Raw genomic sequence first — 18,764 nt, 5'->3', positions numbered from 1 at the left:
CTAGCTTCCAAACTGACATAGATGATTCACAATCTCAATCAGGTTTTGTGTTCACGATAAATGGTGGTGCAGTAAGCTTAATAAGTTCTAAGCAGGCGACTGTGACCGATTCTATAACTGAGGCCGAGTACATCGCAACTTTTGAATTTGCGAAGGAAGGTGTTTGGATGAGGAGGTTCCTCATTGAGCTTGGTGTGTTTCCGAATGCGTCGAGCCCATTGAATCTACATTGTGACAACAATGGGGCGATTGCATAGGCTAAGGAGCCTAGGAATCAGCAGAAGAATAAACATGTGCTGTGGAGGTTTCACCTCATTCGAGAGTTCGTTAGGCGAGGTGAAATTAAGATGTGCAAGATACATACGTATTTGAATATTGCAGATCCTTTGACAAAGGCTCTTCCATAGCCTAAGCATGAGGCACACTTGAGGTCCATGGGTATTAGATATCTTAGAGATTAACTCTAGTGCAAGTGGGCGACTGTTGGGAATATGCCCTAGAGGTAATCATAGAGATGATGACATTACAATTGTATCCATGACATATATTATGACTTCGATGAATATCCATTATAGATAAACTTGTATTGATTAACAATTATGTGAATTGTTTGTGAAACTCTTTTACTTGTATGGATATTCTAAAGTTGTCCCTGATCAGAGTTCGTGTGAAGATACACCTGAATATTAGATTAGCACATGTATTAGTTGATGACTTTGTTTCACAAGTTATAGACATAGAGATGTCAAACTAATAATGTGGGCACATGTATGACATGGGACTGGACTGACCAAACATGAGATGTTCTTATTATCTCTTTATACATCATGTACATTGTCCTTAGACCTGAGATTGTCGTATGTTCTCAAGATGTGAAACGACCTACTTAGGGACTATTAAATGCTACTCCGTAACAGGGTAGTTATAAAGGTGGTCTTCGGGTTTGTCGGGAAACATGTTGTGAGACATAGATGATCAAGATGGAACTTGCCCCTCTCTATGTGAGAGAGATATAACTGGATCACTCAAGTGATTGGATCAACAAATGCATGACCGTGCTTGGGTTAAGTGTTAACCCACAAGTTAGACCAAATATCGTGTGGCAAGGGAATAACATGTATGTGTATGTAGTGGTTCGTCTAATATGATCTTTGCGTGCATATAGGACTTATCACACCTTGCTAGAGGCCGTTGCCAACTATTGGTGAGTAGGTGTACTCGACCCATGTCTATATGTACGTGGACCCATAGGGTCGCACGCTTAAGGGGCTAGAAGCTTAATTAAGGTTGGACCCAAATTAGACAAGGCTTAGGGTTTCTAATTGGGCCTCTGACTCTAGGTCGATTGGAGGACACCTATATAAGAGAGGGAGGGGGCGCAGCCAGGGTTAATCCCACATCATTAGGCAGCCGCCGTCGCTCACCCACACTCGTGCCTATTGCTCCTCGCGGAACTAGCAGTCCGGAGGCGCAACAGTTCTTCCCTACACGTGTGGGATACCTCAGAGGTGCTACATCTAGAGCACGAGGACAAACCACAGGAGAGGGATTGGCATGGTGGATGACCACGCAACTGCACGACACTGCTACTACACGCACGACTACACCAAGTCGCTTCCGCTGCACCTGCGCGTCTAGTGGTAATCCCATGATCTATAACTTGCAGTTGATCCTGTTTTTATGAGGTCGAAATTTTTGTTTCCTAGCTAGTGTAGCATCCTCATAATCCATCATGACACGTGTTTGAGGCATGCTGATCTAGATTCGGATCTGTTGGCGTAGATTCTGCGAATAGCAAATGTGCGTGATGCGAGGCCAGCGCGGCCGAATTGCGCAAGCCGTGAGGAAACGACGAGCATTGCCCAATCTTAGGGGTTGCCTTGGTCTGAATAGTCTGTCCTTCTAGAGTTGCGATGATCATTAGATCTGTTTCCAACCTTTCGTGTGTGGTAACACGAGTTGGTCAAGTAGATCCGTGACGAACAAACAACATTGATCCAGTAGTTTGACTAGAGATTGAATCTACCAGAGTCAGGGCTTTGAAAAGCTTGAGATCAACCCGATCGATAGACTCGAGTAGGTCAGCGTTGTTGATCTGCTTTTCGTCGTAGTGGGGAAGCGGAGGACATGTTGTCGACGTGGTCGGAGACGTTGTCAGGGTGGTCATAGTCACCGCCAACATGGCCGGGACCGCAACCGATGTCGTTGAAGAAAGTCTCGGCACAAATTGAATCTGTGTTTTTTCTGTGGTCGTGGCGGTGATATTGCTAAGGCCGGTCGTCTAGGTGATCTGGCTGATGGTGAACGTGAGGTCGTTCGCCACGGTCGTGGAAGCAGGGATGATGACCATCTTGTTCGTCTGCGAAGTCGTACGCACACCCCCTATCTGGCGTGCCACTGTCGACGAAAGCTAGTCGGTAGTCTACCTAGGGGTATGCCCAAGATAGTAGATTGTTGGCAGATAGGTGCGCAAGCTATGAACTTGATGGTGACGACAAGGATTTTATCTAGGTTCATCCGTCGTGAGGGCGTAATACCTACATCCTCTGTCTGATTGTATTGATTTGAGTTGTGTTGAGATAAGTTGATTTGAGGGGGTCCCTTGCCCCTCATTATATAGTATAGGGGTATAGTTACAAATCTAGAAACTAATCCTAGTCAGCTACAATTATCATAGATAATTCGATATCAAACCCTATTCTAACCGACTAGGATCTTGCTTGACCTCCACATCTGGTTTCCTTGCGCAGAATCTCGAGTAGACGGATCAAGCTACGAGTTGCCTTGTAATGGGCCAAATCCCTCGGCCCAACTCTAGTCATAAGGGTATAGGGGTTTATACCCCCATAATCACCTTGATTAGAGGCGGACACAATCACTAAATATCCTCGCCAATCAATAAATCTACAACCGTCTAGGTGACGTCAATCACCAATAGTAATAAGAAATCCACAATCACAATCACCACCTAGTGCCACAAGAATATGTAATTTCAAATGTACCTAGGGTTTCCCTCAATCCTCTCTTAGATGAGCCACAAGCTATGAGAGGAAGAGGAGAGGGAGAAGCTCACAAGCTCAGTAGATCAAACATGTAGGACTCTCAAAAATCTCTCCTAGGATTAGCACTTGGGAGAGATAGGAGAGAGGAGCTCGAGTTTCTCTATTCTTGGGAAGAAAGAAGAAGTGAAGCGTTCTATTATGTATTCCCATGAGAGAGAGAGAGAGAGAGGAGGAAAGGGAGCACTCAGCCAGCTCTCCAATAGATAACAACAATGCCATTTGCCACAACAAGCAGCAACACATGCACTAAGTAGCCCTCTGCATGCTCTCAGTACTAGGTCCCACCAAATGAATGGGCGAGCAGCAAAGTGCTACAACCTCCTAGTAGTCCTCGCGCATACACGCCTACCACTCTCCTTTCTGAATGGACGAGCTGTACCTCAAAATAATTATGTATCTCCTTGTACTTGAGTGGACCCCATGCTATAAATAGCAAATGTCAATGACTACCTCCTTTTCTCAAAACGTGTTCCCATATGCATGCAAACAGGTAAATCACTTCTCTCTTTATCTCTCTCATTTATTATGGCGAGAGCTCCACAAGTTAATTAAAGCAGCAAATGCATGCGAGCAACACCTCTCCTCATCCAAACAACACAAATTTCCTGTTACTTATTTTTGGTCGACGAGCCAGACAGGTACAACAAGCAGCAATTTTGCATCCAACTAATTCCAACTAGTTGTAACTGCTTCCAGCTTCTTGCAATCACATTCATTTGCTTACTGTTGAGCTACACACTGGTTTTAACTGGTTGCAACTGCTTCCAGCTTGTGTCAGCTACTTGCAAAATCTTTCCACTTGGTCAGTAGTACACCATGCAGCAGTTCTAGCTCCTTCTAACTTATTTCAATTGCTTGCAACTTGAGAAATTACAGCCCCATTTCAGCCTTTTTAAGTTGCTAACTTCACTAAAATATTCCAAAATAAATTAGACACTTAAGTTAGCTTTTCACAAATATTTTTATAGGCTTTCTCATGCATCTCACCATGTCACTAAGCGCTAGGTATATGCAGAAGAAAATCATACTTAGTGGCACTATATAACCATTGTAATTAAAGATTTCTCCTCTTTATAGTATGGTTATCTATCCTAAATCCACTCGCACCCACTTGGTGTCTTGAGTGGCAAAACAAAATGGCCCTATTAAAAATACCTTTGCCTTGAGCTTATTTTGTTTTTTCTTTCTTCTTTTCCAGGTTGGAGCACTTGAATATCATCTTTTGGTCACCTCCATCACCATGACCATCATCAAGCTCCATCTTTTAGTATGTACCAACCTACTCTTTGCATTTCACTCATGACAAAGGTTAGTACACATAGGTTTTATCAATTATCCAAAACCAAACTAGGGCTTTTAGAGTCCCTCCACCTTACTTTCCTTCAGAACAAAACAAATAGGATTAAGCCCACTTTTAGCCTCTCAACTATTGGCCAAGTTTAATTTTAGCCCTCAACTACAAAACCGTCTGTTTTTCACCCTCAACTATCAAAACCGGTCACTTTTAGCACCCGGAGAGAGGACAGGGCGGTTTTGAGCCACTTTGAGCGGTTTTTTCTTTGTCTTTTCTATGGTTAAACCTTTGAATTTCATAGTGAATTGTTTGAGCATGGTAAATTCATCAAATTTTTTGGGTAGCCTTGTCATGATGTTTTCTATGAAGAAAAAAATATGAAACTATAAATAAGTAGTGTTTTATGCTAAAAATTAGCTCTTTTAATTAATAAATGTATGTTCTAATTTTTGTAGAATAATATATATATCCTATGATCATGAAACTTTTTGCATAACTATTTTATACTAAGATAGACCTTCACAAAAAGTTTGAGATTAATTTGATGATGTTTGCTTATATCCCTAATTTATATGCTTTATTAATTACATATAAATTAGGGACATAAGCAAACATCATTAAATTAATCTTAAACTTTTTTGAAGGTCTATTTTAGTATAAAACAGTTACACAAAAAGTTTCATGATCATAGGATATATATATTATCCTACAAAAATCATAGAACATGTATTTATTAATTAAAAGAGCTAATTTTTTAGCATCCAAAAAATACTTACTTTCATAGTTTCACATTTTTTCTGCATAGAGAACATCATGACAAGGCTACCCAAAAAAATTGATGAATTTACCATGCTGAAACAATTCATTATGAAATTCACAGGTTTAACCATAGAAAAGAAAAAGGAAAAACCGCTCAAAGTTGCTCAAAACCGCCATGTCCTCTCTCGAGGTGCTAAAAGCGACCGGTTTTGATAGTTGAGGGTGAAAAACAGATAGTTTTATAGTTGAGGGCTAAAATTAAACTCGGCCAATAGTTGAGGGGCTAAAAGTAGACTTAATCCAAACAAATAATAGCAAGACAGAGTAGGAGGCGGTGGGAGCAGGAGCACCCTGCACCCATCAAGATCTGGTAAGGGTTTTACCCAAATTCAATCTCCCATCAAATTTCAGAAATTGACTTGTACCTCTTGTTGGCAACTTGGCACCGAGCAAACAAGTTATAAAGTTGATTTTGTTTTCTAGGGCAGATTGATCGAATGATCCATTGGGGCCTTTTAAATTTGTAATCATATATCAAACTTCCTTGAGATCACAATGGCTGGTGGTTCAGGTAGCAAAAGCAAATTAATTCTTTTTCATTTTTTTCTGCAAATGTGTTGTAGTTTTTAATTAGTTTTCTATAGGTTCAGGTAGTATGAATTTGATGGAACGTTTCTTGAAAATAAAATTACCAGCAGCAACCACTTATGAAGGGACTTCACATATAGATAGAGGTGCATCAAACACCAATGTTCAGAATAAGACTCAAATATTATCACCAAGAGATGTTAATTTAGATGAACTTCATTATGATCCGCTGATAGGAAGAGAATATAGAATATCCGGGCCTTAAGCTACAAGAAGAGATAAGGAGAAGATATTTGGTTAGAGGTCCTGGTTTTGATTATCCACGAACAATCATAGCAAATAAGCCACGACGGTTAAATCATGAATGGTTTGAACAATATGATTGGCTAGAATATAGTCCGAAGGTGGATAAAGCTTTTTGCCATACTGCTACCTGTTCAGAGATTGTATTGAAGGGCAAAGTGGAAATGATGCATTTGTAATAAAGGGATTGTAATACCCGATTTTAAGGACAAAATCAGATACGAACCATATGTGAGTTTTAGAAGTCAAATCCCACATATAGCTACAAATAAAGGGTAATATCAAAAGACAATGCATAAATATATAACGTATTTAATATAAAAGATATAACCTTTGATAGCAAACAGCAGATGGACAACTCCAACCTTCGGGTATTAACTTCACTCTACAGGATCCAACTGACTGGTTGATCACAAGCCTAAACTTCTCCTGAGGTTTGGGGGAAATAGCAAGAGTGAGTCCATGTCGAACTCAACAAGTATAGTAACTAGATTGTATATATCCCACAATCTCATGATCAATGTGACATAAATAATGTAGAGCATTAAATAATAAATAATGGGCATATTTAACACACAAGAATCATCATCGTCGATGCAAGAATCCCCAAGGCCGCTCTTGACCGTGAGCACGGCTAGTATACCAGTTTTTAACACTCTGCAAAGGTTGTACATCTTTATCCATGAGTCATGATTTACCCTTTCGTCCGAGGCCCGTCGACCTCTTAACCCACTACCAAGGAAGGTCGGCAGGGATCACTATGAAGCCTTACAAAAGTTCGTCTAACCTGTTAGGGCCCCAAGGTTTTCTTCGCGAGCAAATATAGATACCCCCTTCCGAATGGCACAATGACGCGCAGCCTATACACATAGGGACAGGGGCTCGCACTATACCCGTGTCGGTTCTGCCCCTCTAGCGCCCTTTCGAGTAACCGCTAACATGCTAGAAAAGGTCTTCATATTGAGCTAAAGCCAGAGCCATTATAGCCCTCATGGTTGCACTGTTGTCCCGGTTATCACTTACAGATAAATCATCAAGTGGCTAAAAAGTCATTTTTTATCATTTATTACTAATCTAGTCACATAATCATGGTCACAGAATTAAAACCCAAATGCTATACTTGCCTTGATCAAAGCTCTCATGAGCCTGTTGGTCGTCAAAAGCTTGGCCTTGATCACCAACGTAAAGCTCACTGACTAAACTCGATCATCAAACAACAACACGCATTCCATTGGTCAATCAGACACAGAGCAAACAAGCTATAATTAGAACAATACACCAAACAATTAAAAGGTTTAAAAACTAATCTACGCATTGCTACGAACACACAGACTCCAAAAACACGCTAATCAGAGTTACGCCGAATAAGACACGATCGTAGGATTAACCATGTAAGAGAGAAACTTTAAGCTTTATTTATTTTAATTTATAAAACATGTATAAGATACTTAGAAAATTGAGTTAAGTCAAATTATCTTTAAATTAGAAAGCTAAGGTAACCTATCATATTTTATTTAGAAATATTTTGATAGCATTTAGATTAATTAAACATTAATTTGTTCAAAAGAAAGTATATATATGAGAACATCTATTCGAATTACCTATGACGTAGTTGAAACTAATCAAATTATAATTTCAAAACAAATTCAATTAAATCGTTTTAATATCTACCTATAAAATATCAAAGTGCAACTCCTATACTAATTTTATTAATAGAACCGGTTACATAAATACTAATTGAGTTATATTTATTTTATAAGATTCAACAATATATTTAACAATAATATTAGAACGTGGACTGCATCGCTACAAGTCTAACTCAACTTGAACAGACTAAAACGAAACAAAGATGAGGAATTTACATAAAGAGTTATAGACAACGTGCACGACATGGATTGTGCACCTGCTCTGTGTAGGCATGCAAGGCGACGTCGCTTAATGCTGGCTTGTGTAGCAAAATTCACCAAATTATTTTTTTAAAGCCCACTCAGCAGTAAACCAATTTAATCTGAGCACCTCGATTCGCGCGCCTACCAATGGAAAATTTCACCACGGCGGCAGCAGCAGCAGATTCTGCTTTGATCCACGCGTGTAGCGACAATTCCAATTCACCAGCACTCCAGACTTTGGCACGGGAAGATTGATTTCCTGACACCAGCAACTGGCGCCTAGGAAGAGACTTCTCGGCTTGACGCAGATGGAGTGGTGTATGACCGCCTTGGCAACAAGTGGCCTGGCAGCAAAAATTGTGATCTTGAGAACAGGACAAAGCAGCAGCAGTCGTCGATGGAATCGTTGGAGTTGGCCGGCAACGACAAAGAAGAGAAAAGATTTTAATTTACTACATAAGAGATTTCCCAAACTAGGGACTCTCTTTGCGTAGTTTTGGTGTATTTTACCCAAAGGATTGGTATATATATATATATATATATATATGGAGAAAAACTCCCCACCTCCACGTCAACTAGCGATATGGTACTAATTGATTTGCAACCTTCATCTTTACTAATAGGCCTAATTAATTATTAAAGCCCATTAGTAAATAAATATATGGTCTTTGCGATTTATTATGGGCTTTGACGTTGGAAAAAAAATAGAAAGAGGTTTATTATTTTCGGAATTAATTATTTTTATAGATAAAATAATTCTAGAAAAGTCCAGAATTAGTAGTTAAGCCACGAAAAATACTCCGAAAGCTTCGAAAATTCAGGAAAAATTCTCAGAGAATAAAGCTTTTAGAGCTCATGAGAAGATTGTTTGGAGCATCTAAAAATTAGATCATGCTCACGGAACAGAAACTGGAAAAATTCCCGAAAAGTTTGTAGAGAGTGCTTGATTTACGAGGAACTAAAAGAAGTGATTTGGGTTAAAAAAAGGTTTTTCTAAGAAGCTCTGAATTAAAGCCTAAGCTGAGAAGCAAGGAATGTAGAAAAAAATAAAGGCATGTTATAGAAAGAAGACCTACATACTAAACGTATTTTAAACATTTTGCTCACTCTCAACACATAAAATAAGCAACAAGCAAACATCAACTCATATGCATCAGCATGGATGCACAACAATATTGCTAAGCCTTATGATAAATTTTATTTTAAAAAAGATTATTTTTCCTACATTTTCATGAGCATAAAATAAAAAATTAAATTATTTTAGCTCTATTTCTAAAGAACCAAATTTTGAGGTGTTACAGGGATGGTCTGGATGGAACAACAAACAAAGGTTGGATACTCATGTAGGTGAGATAACTAGCTGTCATAACACAACTGTGAAAAGATATAACAATTTGCTGAAGCCAAACTAATCAATTCTGGGACATACAAATTCTCTATCACTTTGTTTACAAAGGAAAGATCAAGATATATTGGAGGCCATGTCAAAGGTAAAGTCAACCAAGCAAAAAATTCAGCAAATTAGAGATGATGGTTGGAAATCTTTATTAGAAAGCATATATTTTTTTGTGAAGAACATGGTATTTCTAAGTTGGACATGGAAGAAGAGTATATTGATCACCATAAACCAAGGAAAAAGACAAACTGAACCAATTACCAGCACTATAGATGGGACTGCTTGAATTCAGTTCTTGACTTGCTACTTATCGAGTTCAATGATCGATTGTGTGAAACAAATTCTGATTTGCTTACTTACATGGCTGCTTTTAGTCCTAAAGATTCTTTTGCTGATTTCAAATTAGAGAGCTTGATAGATTAGCTAAGTTGTATCCTGATGATTTCAATTCTGATGAGTTGAAGGATCTTGCTCATGATCTTCCTATTTACATGGACAATATTAAAGTTAATGAAAGGTTTTCTAGATTGAGCACCATTACTGAACTTGCCAAGGTGAAAGTAGATACAAAGAAGCATCTGGCTTTTCCTTTGGTCTATCGGCTTCTAAAGCTAGTACTTGTTTTACCTGTAGCCACAACATCTCTAGAGAGGTGCTTCTCAGCAATGAAAATAGTGAAGACTTTGTCACGCAACCGTATTGGCAACAAGTTTATGAATGACTGCATCATTTGCTTTGTTGAGCCCGCCTTTCTAGAATATGTCACTTTCAAAAGATGGAAAATCGCAGCCTCAAAATGCTTTTATAAGAGGTAAACATATGTTATGCCTATGTATGCATTGATCTGTTACTTTGTTACTTTGATCTATTAAACCATATCAACTTTCTAGCGTATTATTTGTTTACTATAAATTGTGATTGTCAGTTCACAATTTCGTAGTGACACCATTGATCCAAAATCCTAGATCCGTCCCTGATTAATCTGTCATTAATTATGAACTAATTAGGATAAAAATCGTCGTATAAATTAGTCTCTATCTATGTTTTTATTTTTATAAATAGGCTATATTTAATATTTCATGCTTGTGTCCAAACATTCGATATGATAGAGACTAAACTTTAGTCCGTATAACCAAATGGGGCATGTATCTCTACACCCTCCATTGTGCCAATCATATTTTTCCTACCTGCTTGTGTATCTCTACACTCTTCATTGTGCCAATCGTATTTTTCTTACCTACTTATAACAGGCCATGCAAGTGCCTTAGATCAATGAATCATTAAGGCGCAAAGCCGAAGCAGGCAGCGGAGCATGCTCATTGTGCTAGTACTAAGGATGAAAATGGTACAAAAAATATTCCATACCCAACCGTATCATTTTCTATATTTAATCTGATTGAATTTATATTTTCGGACAAATTTGAATTTGATTCATAATTTGGAACGCCAAATTTGAAATCAGAACGAAAATGGTTTCAATATTTTTCTGACCGTTTTCTACTTTTCTACTTTTGATTCAGAATATCCCAAATTCGAAATTCGGTTTAAACCAAATTTGGCCCACTGAAAGTCCAATTTTAGAAAAATTGTATCTTTTTCTTACGGTCCCGGATGAAGGTGATTTTTATATGAAAATTGTAGCCCCCAATGAGATCTACAACTTTCTAGTTTTTATTTTTTTATTTGAGGTCTTTAAGATATTAAAAAATAAATAAAGTTTCAGCAGTATATTAATTGCGTACAAGCGTTTGTTGCCTTAGAAAAATCATATCTTCCTTGCATGGTGTCAAATGAAGATACCTTTTAAGAAAGTTGTTATGATTTTTCACTTGTTAATTGTTATGCACTTGGTCCTATGAGTCAATATTTCGTATTGATTTATCGTATAATTCTAGTTGAATTAGTTCGGTTTCAAAATTCTCGATATTCGGTAAATTCGTGTTCGTTTTCGTGTCCGACTTTATAGCTTTCGCTTTTATTTTGTAGTCGTCAAATGTAGAAGTAGAAAACGGTTTATATGTTTTCCAACTGTTTTCATCTCTAGCTAGTACTATGACTTGCAATTTCTTATGTATCTATCGAAGAACAAGTACCTTTGTTATGCTGGTTCTCTTATGCATGGCAATAATCTATTGGAAGTCCAGTTTGGTACTTATTCAGTAAGGCATTGGCGACCCTGAATTTTCCTACAGCTACAAAATGTACAGCCCATTGATGGATTGGATTTGGACAAAAAGAAATGGAACGGGGGCATGCATGTTTTTATATATAATAATGTTTTATGTTGTTTGATTAAATGCTGCCGGTTGTTAATTCTACGTTTTAGTTTGATTGCTTACTCATGGATGGTCATATGTTATGTCTGTGGCACACCACACACTGGGTTAGTGGTTACAAACACTACTACAGAATGAGGCATTGGTCGATGTCCAAAATGGCCAAAAACCTCGGCCTTTTTGCGGTCCGGGGTTAAAGACCCCTTTAACACCAGTTCGTAACACGAACCGGTGCTAAAGGGTCCTGCCCAACGGCTACTGACAGGTGCTATCGGGGCAGAGACCCTTTAGAACCGGTTCGTGTTACCAACCGGTGCTAAAGGGTCCCCTTTAGCACCGGCCAGCGCCACGGGCCGAGGCAAAGCCTTTAGCACCGGTTTGTGTTAAAAACCGGTGCTAAAGGGTGACCCTTTAGCACCGGTTTTGTTTCTGAACCGGTTCTAAAGCTCCGGTTTATAGGTCGGATCACTCCTCCTCTCTGCCCATTTGAAACCGAGAGCACCATTCACCATTGTTGTTCTTGGAGCTTCTTCTTTCTCATTTGTTCTTCGTCTCCGACGCCCATTGTTGATCTTCTTCGACTCCGTCATCGTTTCTTCGTGTTTGGAGGTGACTAACTTTTGTCTTTCTTGTCTTTTTCATGTTGTTTTTGGCTTGTGATGTTCCCATTATTTTTAGCTCAAATCCACGTTGTTATTTTGAATCATTCACATGAATTAGTATCCATATATATATATATATCATATTTCATGGTTGACCTAGTATTAATATAGTTTGCAAGAATGAATTATAGTATATTTTTATGATCTTAGAAAGTAGGATAGTTCAAATTAATTGGTTTGTTAATATCACTTGATTTATTTTTATTACTACATATAATGTCCATTGTATCATACATGTTTACTAGTAAATGTGGAATTTATAATTGTTTAAAAATTGAGTATGGATAGTAGATGGCAATCGTGACCGGGTCTTCGGTCTCTCAACGGGTTCAAAAGCGATACCGTCCGGAACTCCCTTTCATTACTTGTGGCAAGTGTGGGCAGAAGATTTTGATGGAGTACAAAGTGTCGAAAGAGGAAGTAAACAAGGGTCGTATATTCTACAAGTGTCCAGATCGTAATGTGAGTTATTTCCAAACATTTGCTTATATATGTGCATATTTTTAAAATGATATTAATTAAACTTTTGATTCTCTCTTTTAATTTCAGTGGGACGGTACCGGCGGATGTACAAGTTGGTACTGGGAGGAAGAATACATTGAACACATTAAGAAATCTTTTGCACAGGTGGTTGAGGCTGAAGGTGGTGAGGCAGTGAGCCGACGAAAGGAGTTCAATGATGTTGATCAAGCGAATGATCTATCTATTATAGTTGGGATCGGACGCGAACTAATTATGTTGCTTAAGTGCATTTTAGTTTTGGTTTTTTTAGTGCTAGTTGCGATTGTATTTGTTGTAGCCAAGCTTTCCTAAATTAATCAACTATGTATCTTAGACATGTTGTGCAATAAGATGAGAAACTATATGTGTGCATGGTTTTCATAATATATATGTTATATTTAATGCAGATGGTAACACGTAATTGGATGTATAATGCTGATCGGCGCTCCAAAGAGTTCATTAATGGCGTGCACTATTTCTTAAGTGTGGTCGAGTCAAATAAGAGGGACGGTTTCATGTGCTGTCCATGTGCCGTGTGCAAGAATTTGACGGAATATTCTAACTCAAGAACTCTTCATTCACACTTATTAAAGTCTGGTTTCGTACCAAACTATATTTGTTGGACCAAACATGGAGAAAGCGGGATTATAATGGATAAAGGTGAAGAAGAAGAAGAAGAAGAAGAATTGGACCATGCCAATATTATTGCTCAGTACGGTGGCTTCAATGATGTTGCAATGGGGGGAGATAATGAAGAAGAGGTGGCGGCAGAAGATGATCGGGGCGATGATGCTTTTGGTGATGCCATCCGTGATGCACAAAGAGAATGTGAAAGTGATAAAGAGAAAGCCAAGTTCGAGCGCATGCTAGAGGACCACAGGAAATCGCTATATCCCACCGCTGAAGAGGGGCAAAAAAAGCTGGGTACCACACTAGAATTGCTGCAATGGGAGGCAAAGAATGGTACATCTGACAAGGCATTTGGGCAGTTATTGAAGATCATAAAAAAGATGCTTCCGAAAGGCAACGAATTGCCCACCACTACGTATGAAGCAAAACAGGTTGTCTGCCCTTTGGGATTAGAAATCCAGAAGATACACGCATGTCCTAATGACTGCATCCTCTACCGTGGGGAGGAATACGAGAATTTGGATGCATGTCCAGTATGTAAGGCATCACGGTATAAGATTAGACGAGATGATCCTGGCGATGTTGAGGGTGAAGAACGTCATAGGAAGAAAATTCCTGCCAAGGTTATGTGGTATGCTCCTATAATACCACGATTAAAACGTCTGTTCAGAAATAAGGACAATGCAAAGTTATTGCGGTGGCATAAAGAAGACCGTAAGATAGACAATATGCTGAGACACCCTGCCGATGGATCCCAGTGGAGAGCGATAGACAGAGAATTCCCAGATTTTACAGATGATGCTAGAAACTTGCGGTTCGCCTTAAGTACAGATGGTATGAATCCTTTCGGTGAGCAGAGCAGTAGTCACAGCACTTGGCCAGTTACTCTATGTATCTACAACCTTCCTCCATGGCTATGCATGAAGCAGAAGTTTATTATGATGCCGGTGCTTATTCAAGGACCGAAGCAACCTGGCAATGACATAGATGTCTACCTAAGGCCATTAGTTGAGGAATTTCAACTTTTATGGAGCAAACCAAGAGTTCGCGTGTGGGATGAGTACAAACAAGAGCACTTTGACCTGCGAGCATTGCTGTTTGTAACAATCAATGATTGGCCAGCTCTGAGTAATCTTTCAGGCCAGTCAAACAAGGGATGTAATGCATGCACACATTGTTATGAAGACCTTGACTGTGTATTTTTGAAAAAATGTCGAAAGGTCGTGTACCTTGGCCACCGTCGGTTTCTTCCTGTGAACCACCCAGTACGAAAGAAAGGCAAGCATTTTAAAGGCAAGGCAGACCACCGGACCAAACCTCTCAATCAAACCGGGGATGATGTACTCGAAATGGTCAAGGATACAAAAGTGGTATTTGGAAAGGGACGAGGCAGCGAACCTATTCCCAAGGATGCTAAGGGACACGTACCCATGTGGAAGAAGAAATCCATATTTTGGGAGCTACCTTACTGGAATGTCCTAGAGGTCCGCAACGCGATCGACGTGATGCACCTGACAAAGAATCTTTGTGTGAACTTGCTCGGATTCATGGGTGTCTACGGGAAGTCTAAGGATTCACTTGAAGCACGACAAGACTTGCAGCACATGAAAGAACGAGACAACCTGCATCTAGAAAAGACAGATGATGGACGTCATTACTTAAGCCCTGCTAGCTACACTCTGAGCCAAGAAGAGAAGGAAAGCATGTTTGAATGTCTTAGCAGCATCAAGGTCCCATCTGGATTCTCCTCCAATATCAAGGGAATAATTAATGTGCCAGAGAAGAAATTCCTGAACTTGAAGTCCCATGACTGTCACGTTCTAATGACGCAATTGCTGCCGGTCGTTTTAAGAGGAATTCTACCTCCACACGTACGTCTAGCCACCGTAAAGCTATGTGCATTCCTCAATGCAATTTCTCAGAAGGCAATCAATCCAGAGCAACTAGCTACTCTGCAGAATGATGTCGTTCAATGTCTCGTCAGCTTTGAGTTGGTGTTCCCTCCATCCTTCTTTGATATCATGACACACCTCCTAGTTCATCTGGTCAAAGAGATTCGTATTCTCGGTCCTGTGTTCCTACACAACATGTTCCCCTTCGAGAGATTCATGGGTGTCCTAAAGAAATATGTCCATAGTCGTTCCCGGCCAGAAGGAAGCATTGCCAAGCGCTACGGAACAGAGGAGATCATAGAGTTCTGTGTTGACTTTATTCCAGACCTTGACCCAATTGGCATTCCTGAATCTCGACACGAGGGCAGACTCAGCGGAAAGGGAACACTTGGGAAGAAAACATATATTGGTACGGGAGATGATTACTTCAATAAAGCACACTACACAGTTCTCCAGAACTCCTCATTGGTGGAACCATATGTTGAGGTACACAAAGATTTCCTACGGTCCCAGTGGCCCGGGAAGAATGAAGCTTGGATAATGCGTCAGCATATGGAAACTTTTGGCGATTGGTTGCGCAAAAAATGTCAAGGTGATGAAAACATTGATGAGAGCTTTATTTGTTGGCCAGGCAACCATCATGGCATGTCCTCACATACAAAGGGTACGAGATAAATGGTAACACATTTTACACAGTTGGCCAAGATAAAAGGAGCACCAACCAAAATAGTGGTGTACGCGTGGATGCCACGGATCCAAATGGGAATAGACAAACATATTATGGACGCATAGAAGACATATGGGAACTAGTCTATGCAGCTAATTTTAAAGTTCCTTTCTTCCGGTGCCAATGGGTGAAGATGACCGGAGGTGGGGTAACAGTCGACAAGGAGTATGGGATGACAACCGTGGACCTTAACAATAGTGGGTTCAAAGACAAACCATTCGTCCTTGCTGCAGACGTGAGTCAGGTGTTCAATGTCAAAGATATGTCTACGAAACCAAAGAGAGGAAAAAATAATGACCACTCAATCATCAATGAGCCAAAGCGCCACATTGTCCTTTCTGGAAAAAGAAACATTGTCAGAATTGAGGACAAGTCAGACATGTCAGGCGATTACGAAAGGGATGATCGAATTCCGCCCTTCATAGTGAACAAAGACCCAAGCATTCTGTTAAACAATGAGGATACTCCATGGTTACGGCAGGATCATAACCAAGGGTCATACGTCAAGAAGAAGTTCACTGTTGTGTCGGCTTGACTTTGTATGAAACTATATTTGAGAATTATGAATTTTGATGTGTGTAACAAACTTTGTATTCATGACTTTTCCAATTGTTAGAGATCATCAAATGCAAAAATTGTCATGACTATATGTGTCAATTGTGGATTTTCAACTACACCTTCCCAAAACTTTGTCAAATGCAAAAATGGTCTATATATTAAATGTAGATTTTGATGAGTGGAACAATATTGGTATTCATGACTTTTCCATTCGAGACCATCTAGGGTTTCGAAACCGGTGCGTGGCTATGAGTTCTCTGAAAATTCAAAATTCAGTGGTTCAAACTTTTCCAAATAAAAAGTTGACCATTAGACAAAATGTAGAACTTGATGAGTGTAGCAAACTTTGTATTCATGACTTTTCCATTTGGGACAATCTAGGGTTCGGTCAAAGGGTGTGTTTGTAAAAACCAATGCTTTGACTTTGGTCAAACTTGGTCAAATGGCCCATTTGATGACTTCAAATGAAAAAAGTTTGAATACAAAGTTGTTAGAGATCATCAAGATCTATATTTTATATATTGTCCATTTTTCCATTTGGATAATTTTGAGCCAATCCTAATTACATTTCTATAAAATCCAAGACGGGTTTTGGTCAAACTTGGTCAAATGACAAACTAAATTACTTAAAATGAAAATATTTTGAATACCAAGTTGTTAGATATCTTCAAGATCTAAACTTTTTATATACACAACTTTTCCATTTGAGAAAGTCTAAGTTAACAATACCCACCAATTCTTGAATCTCACACAAACTATATGAAACTATATGTGTCAATTGTGGATTTTCAACTACACCTTCCCAAAACTTTGTCAAATGCAAAAATGGTCTATATATGAAATGTAGAGAATTGAGGCGTCTAAAAGGGGAGAGAATTGGATTTCTGTTCGTATTAGACAACATCACTACTTCCGTGGAGATGACCTCATATACGTGCAGTTCGAAGAATTACACCAATTATGTCACCTCGACGCTCTTGACAAATCTCTTGTCAGCTGCTTTTGTCTGTAAGTATTTTTTTCTTTTTATTATACTTCTAACTTCTTTAATTACATGTATATAATCCTTACACACTTAGGATTTGTATGTATATATGCAGGCACCAAATGAGAGAGCTCAGAATGAGAAATGACAATAGTATTAGGTTCGTTGACCCTTATATTGTTTTCAAGGCTCCGCAGGCAGTGTGGACAGCAGATCATGAGACAGAAGTCTGCACCAATCTTATGAGGTTCTTTGTGAACCAAAAACAAAAAACAAAAAAATACTCTTCCCCTTCAACTTCGAGTGAGTTATATAGTTATTAAGTGCATGCATATTTTATTTTACATTATAGGACTGACTATATATATGTGTGTGTAAACAGCTTTCACTGGATACTCATGGTCATTGAAATTCCCAAGAACCGGTTGATAATCTTTGACTCAATGAGAAAACCACAAGAAAATTATCAACAAGTAAACATTATATAATATGACTCTGTAATTATTAGTTCACGATCCACAATAGCTGTGTATAGGGTTTGGGAAAGATTCATTGACCGTGAACATCTCAGTGGATGTAAAGCGCCGCTTAACATAATACATCCACAAGTAAGTTCTACTAGCTAACAAACTTTCGCTAACTTTTAGCCTTCTTATTGTCGTGGTCGTGAATATTTTTATATATATATTGTACAGTGGTGTTTAAGACAAGAAGGGGGGAACAATCTATGTGCATATTACGTGTGCAAATTCATGATGGCACAAGTCAATCAAACACCTACAGAGACGCTCAGAGTACGTTACATGTCTCTTTTCATTATCTCCTGAATTATATTGAATAACTTAGATAACTAATACCTTTTTTATTTATTTCAAATTAAAGGCGGAATGGCTGAGGGAAAAGGTCCTACAACAAGACTGAATCAAAGCTATCCAAGAGACGATAGCAGGATTTCTCCGCGACCAAGTGATCAATCCAATCGGCGAGTTTCACTTCAACGGCAACGAAACTCTTATTCCAAACAACGATGATCATTTGTATCGTTTGTAGACATTGGAAGAAAAAACTCTATGTATATATGTGTTACGAATTTTGTACATATAAAACTATATATATATATATAAAGCTTTTTACATATCTATTTAATTTTTGATGTGGTCTATTCATTTTATTATAGGCAAAGCTTAATTATTAAGCTAAGCCTATAATTTTCATTTATATATGCTTAATATGCGTGTAATA

The sequence above is a fragment of the Sorghum bicolor genome, chromosome 1, assembly GCF_000003195.3.
Source record: "Sorghum bicolor cultivar BTx623 chromosome 1, Sorghum_bicolor_NCBIv3, whole genome shotgun sequence".
Classification (NCBI taxonomy): Eukaryota; Viridiplantae; Streptophyta; class Magnoliopsida; order Poales; family Poaceae; genus Sorghum; species Sorghum bicolor.
Note: the sequence above shows the minus strand (reverse complement) of the source record.